The sequence below is a fragment of the Canis lupus genome, chromosome 1 (assembly GCF_003254725.2).
Source record: "Canis lupus dingo isolate Sandy chromosome 1, ASM325472v2, whole genome shotgun sequence".
Classification (NCBI taxonomy): Eukaryota; Metazoa; Chordata; class Mammalia; order Carnivora; family Canidae; genus Canis; species Canis lupus.
The window spans coordinates 115,378,777-115,385,063 of record NC_064243.1 but is presented as its reverse complement, the minus strand read 5'-3'; positions in this window follow the sequence as shown (position 1 = coordinate 115,385,063).

Genomic DNA, 6,287 nt, shown 5'->3' with positions numbered 1-6,287 from the left:
TGGGACTCCATCCCTGGACTCCAGGATCACGCCCTGGGCCAAAGGCAGGTGCCAAACCGCTGAGCCACCCGGGGATCCCCTAACCTTTGGTTTCGTTTGATTTTGCTTTGTTTTGTTTGCATAAGGATGCCACCTTAGGCCTACATATTTGAAGACAGCATTACTTTGCCTCTAATACCAGCAGTTATTTTTTAAAAGATTTTATTTATTTATTTGAGAGAGAGAGAAAAAGCACAAGCAGGGGGAGAGGCAGAGGGAGAGGGAGAAGCAGGCTCGCTGCTGAGCAAGGGACGCTGAGATCATGACTTGAGCTGAAGGCAGTCACTTAACTGACTGAGCCACCCAGGTGCCCCCAATACCAGCAGTTTATGATCACAGGTCTGTAATCAGTGTAATACATGGAGACAAAAATTTTTTTAAATAAGACTTTTAGATTTGTCTGGGTTGCATTAAATTAGGAGATTAAAAGGAGCTCCAAAGAGCCATACAAAGCAAGCTATTTTATAGTCAAAAGCAAGCAGGAACAAGGACATTGTACTCGGTGGGGAAAAAAAATCAGATTGGTTATTGCAATGCAAGGTTATTTTCCTTTAGGGGATAGCAGGAGTGCATTAACATTACCTAATTAATGCTGATCAGGCAATTCCTGAATGGCTGGTTTAAGAATCCATTTCTAGCAGAGCTACACCCCTATCAGAATGGCTAAAATGTGACAACAGCAAATGGTGGTGAGGATGTGGAGAACTAGATCACTCACACATTGCAGTGAATATAATATACTAATACTGCACATCCACTCTTAGCAAATAATTTGGCAGTTTCTTATAACACTCACAATGTACTTACAGTATAATTCAGCAATGGAACTCTTATGCATTTATCCCAGATAATTAAAAACTATGTTCACACAAATCTGTACACAAATGTTCATACTAGCTTTATTATAGCCAAAATTTGGAAATAATTCAAATATCCTTAAGTGGAGGAATAGCTTTTTTTAAAATTGTAGCACACTAAAAAAACAGGGGTGCCTGGGTGGCTGAGTCAGTTAAGCAGCTGACTTCTACTCGGGTTGTGATCCTGGGGTCCTGAAATCAAGCACTGCATCAGGCTCCCTGTTCAGTGGGGAGCCTGCTTCTCCCTATCCCCAGCTTGTGCTCATCTCTCTCAAATAAATAAATAAAATCTTTCTTAAGAATAAAAAACAAAAACAAAGAAATTGTGGTATATTCACATCATGTAATACTACTCAACAATAAAAAGGAACAAACCATTGGTACTTGTAACTACTTGGATGGATTTTAAGGCAATTAAGCTGAGAAAAAAGAAAAAAAGCCACTCAAAATAGGTTAAATGTTCTATGACTCCATTTATATAGTATTCTTGAAATTTAAAAAAATTATTGAACTGGTAAAAATATTAATAATTGCTAGGGCTTAAGGATGTGGGGAGGGGTGGGCATGGCTATAAGGTGGTAGCATAAGGTAGCCTTGTGGTGATTAAACGGTTTTGTGTATTGTGGTGGTGGTGGCTACATGAAACTTACACAAATGATACTATTATATAGAACTGTTACATACAGAAATAAGTGCTTATAAAACTGGTAAAATCTAAAAAAAAAACTGGTAAAATCTTTTTTTAATATTGTACTATAGTTATGCAAAATATTAGCATTCGGGGTAACTGAGTGCCACAAACATGGCAGCTCCATTTATTTAGATCTTGTCACAGTTCTTTCGGCAACATTTGTAGTTTTCCATATAAAGGTCTTTCATACCTTTTATTACACTATTCCTAAGTATTTTATATTCTTTGATATTATTATAAATTGTATTTTTGTTTCATTTCATTGCTCATATAAAGTGTTGCTTTATTTATGGTCAATTGATTTTCGATAAAAGTGCCAAAGCACCTCAGCAGAGATGAAAATCTTTTTTTTTTTTAAGATTTTATTATTTATTAAGCATCTGCCTTCAGCAAAGGTCATGATCCTAGAGTCCTGTAATCAAGTTCCACATAGGGCTCCCTGCTCAGTGAGGAGTCTGCTTCTCCCTCTTCCTCTGCCTGCCACTCCCCCTGCTTGTGCTATCAAATAAATTAATTAAATCTTTAAAAAGATTTTATTGAGAGAGAGCATATGAACAAGGCAGGTGGGTAAAGGGAAGGGGGAGACACTGACTTCCCACCGAGCAGGGAGCTCCATGCAGGACTCAATCCCAGGATCCTGGGATCCTTATCTGAGCCAAAGGCTCAACTGTTTGAGCCACCCAGGCACCCTTAAAGTTCTGGAACAACTGCGTGTCTATGTGAGGAAAAAAGAAGTGAACTTTAATCTGTACTTTATCCCATACACAAATACTAATTCTAGGTGAAGCATATACCTAAAAATTAAAAGCTAAGACTATCAAGCATCTGGAAGAAAACAGGACTTTCTAGCTAATCTTTAATCATTGAGCTGCATTTAGTTCTATATTAAAGAACATAATCTGTATGGTTAGTCTGTTGATAGTTGTTGAATCTTGTTTACGACCCAACATGTGGTCTATCATAGTGTTTCCTATATAATTGAAAAGCAAGCATGTTCTGTGGTAGAGAGTGTATAGAGATTATCATTAAATAAATATCAATTAGGTAAAGTTCGTTGATAGTATTGTTTAAATCTGTTGCATTGGGACACCTGGGTGGCTCAGAGATTGTCTCCCCACAGGGAGCCTGCTTCTTCCTCTGCCTCTCATGAATAAATAAATAAAATCTTTAAAAATAAATAAATAAATCTTTTGCATTCAGGGCTTTTCCAGATTTTAATCCATTCAGAAAGGCCTAAGTATCATCGTAGCTCTCATTTCTCTTTACTTCCACAGTCTCTTCATCTGTCCTCCTTCATCTCTGTCCCCATAAAATGCACTGAATTTAGCTATGGAGAGTCACACAGCGATCTGTTCACCTAAAAGAGGGCTTATTTATATCAGAAATTCAATTCAATGCTTATCTCCACCACTCTCCGCCCCATATAAAAGCATGATTTTTATCTTGTCAAGATTGTTCTTGCTGTCATGGAAGTGAAGGCTTTTCATATTCTTCTACACTCTAATTGCAATGAAAATTGAAATCCTGTGTTTAATAAGCTCCTTCTCACTTCCCACTACATCCTTATACTAATATGCATGGCAGTAATTGTATTCATTGGGTGTAATTTGAAGATTTGTCAAGCGAGAAGTAGGGTATAAATGGATGAATGCAGTGGTTTTGTAGCAGGTACATCTAGAAGGTATGGTGCTTGATAGTATATTTTCCTTATAGTGCTTTAGTTATTTTAACTCTAGAAATTCCATGTCAATCACCTTATGTTGTACTCCAAGAATTCCTTGCTGTCCCAATCCATTTGGGTCCTGACTTTCCAATACTAAGGGATACTATATTAACTAAATTAATCTGATTTTCAAGTTTCAGAAAGCAAACAGCAAGTTTGGATAAGAGCTTGTCAGAAACATTTTTTTTTCCTAAATTCAAATTGTGACATATTTATTTTTTCAACAGATTACTAGCTTTTAAAAAAATTATTTTATTTATTTATTCATGAGAGACAGAGAGAGAGAGAAGCAGACACACAGGCAGAGGGAGAAGCAGGCTCCACGCAGGGAGCTCAACGCGGGACTCAATCCCGGGACTCTAGGACCACGCGGCGGGCCAAAGGCAGGCGCCAAACCGCTTAGCCACCCAGGGATCCCCAGATTACTAGATTTTTAAAAAAAGATTTTATTTATTTATGAGAGACACACAGAAAGAAGCAGAGAGAGAAGCAGGCCCCCTGCAGGAGCCCGATGCAGGACTCAATCTCCTGACCGGGATCATGCCCTGAGTGGAAGGCAGGCGCTAAGCCACTAAGCCATCCAGGCGTCCCTCAATAGATTACTAGATTTGATTTGTGCATTTATAACATTGCATATTTTCATAACCAATTCTGGGCATATTATCCTTTTGTGTTTCTTTAGCAAGTTTTGACATTAGGATTATAAATTTATAGAAATAGATAACTTGCTTTCTCAGTCTGTGTCCTCCAAGAGTTCCTAAAACATTTCATAGACTTCATCTATTATATATATATATATAGTTTGGTATCTTCCTTATTATAGCTGTGTGATATTTAAAATAATTTTGGGGACAGCCCCGGTGGCGCAGCGGTTTAGCACCGCCTGCAGCCCGGGGTGTGATCCTGGAGATCCAGGATCGAGTCCCACGTCGGGCTTCCTGCATGGAGCCTGCTTCTCCCTCTGCCTGTGTCTCTGCCTCTCTCTGAATGAATAAATAAACCAATCTTTAAAAAAATAAAATAAAATAAAATAATTTTGGTCTAATTTTAAAATGTTCGTTTTGGAGGGGAATCTATTAAGTCAATTCTGATGTCAATTCAGTTTCTTTATAAAAATCACATGCTTTGTCGAGATTTTCAGATATGGTATAAAAATATCTATAGTACTTTTACATTTTTAAATTAAGATAAAATCCATATACTATTATATATTCATTCATTTTTTAAAAATATTTTATTTATTAATGAGAGACACACAGAGAGAGAGAGGCAGAAACACAGGCAGAGGGAGAAGCAGGCTCCATGCAGGGAGCCTGACGTGGGACTCGATCCAGGGTCTCCAGGATCAGGCCCTGGGGCTGAAGGCAGCGCTAAACCGCAAAGCCACCTGGGCTGCCCTTCATTCTTTTAAAGTACATTGTTCAGTGGCTTTTAGTATATTCGCAAAGTTGTGTAACCTACACCACAAATCTCAGAACACTGTCATTACCTGAAAAAATAAAGGCCTTTTAAAATTAAATATGTAGTCAGGGCGCCTGGGTGGCTCAGCAGTTGAGTGATTGCCTTTGACTCAGGGAGCGATGCTGGAGTCCTAGGATCGAGTTCCACATCGGGCTTCCTGCATGGAGCCTGCTTCTCCCTCTGCCTGTGTCTCTGTCTCTCATGAATAAATAAATATGAATAAATAAATAAAATCTTTTAAAAATAATAAAATTAAATTAAATATGTAGTCATTTCAATTTCACAATGCTGTTTATCTATCATCCATACTTCCCTACATAATGGCTAAAGTTTGTCTATTTTTTTTCTGTCAAATTATCAGATTTTCTATTTGTTTGTACTTTTCTCATCTGTTTCTGCATAATAATGTCTTTCTCTACTCATATTTTAGACTTATTTTTGCTTAAATTCCTTGAGTTCTATACTGAGTTTATTAATGATCTCTCTAGTATTTTAATATATACATGCATATTGGTTTCTAAAACTTCCAGTGCAACCAATACAACCAACTTCCAGTACAATTCGCAGATTTTTCAATTTTGTTCACTTTCATTCACATTTAAATAATATATATATATGGGACGCCTGGGTGGCTCAGTAGTTAAGCATCTGCCTTTGGCTCAGGGAGTGATCCTGGTGTCCCGGGATTGAGTCCCCTATCAGGCTCCCTGCATGGAGCCTGCTTCTCCCTCTGCCTATGTCTCTGCCTCTTTCTGTGTTTCTCATGAATAATAAAATCGTAAAAAAATATATATATATTTACACACACACACACACACACACACACACACTAAAGGACTTAGTTCCCTAACCCATGTTAACCAATAGGGAGCACTTAGTTAAAATTCATATATTTAGGGATGCTTGGGTGGCTCAGTGGTTGAGCATCTGCCTTTGGCTCAGGGAGTAACCCCGGGGTCCTGGGATCAAGTCTCACATCAGGCTTCCCACAGGGAGCCTGCTTCCCCCTCTGCCTATGTCTCCATTCTCTGTGTCTCTCATGAATAAAGTCTTTTAAAAATAATAAAATAAAATTCAGATATTTGATGGCTATACTATTATTACCGTTTTATCCATTCTGGTCAAATAATGTGGCCTATAGGTTTTCTGCTTGGGGTGGGGAGACGACTAAATATTAGGAAAAATATTCTTACCTCTTCCTGTTTGATAGCTGTGCTTTCAACTACTCATCATTATATCCACAGGGTCTCTGACTGGCATTAATTTTTGTGCAAGCATAGAAGATGATGTCTGAAGGAAGACTATCCACAAATTCTTCTTTTTTTTCTTTTTAAAATTCCATGCTGAATAATGAGGGATGAGAAAAGCTTTCCTATACTAATTACATTCATTTCTCTTTTTTTCATTATGAATTCTTCGATTTAGACAAAGATAAGCAACATGGTTAAAATCCCTTCCACAAACAGGGGCACTTGGCTGGCTCAGTCAGAAGACTGTGTGACTCTTGATCTCACAG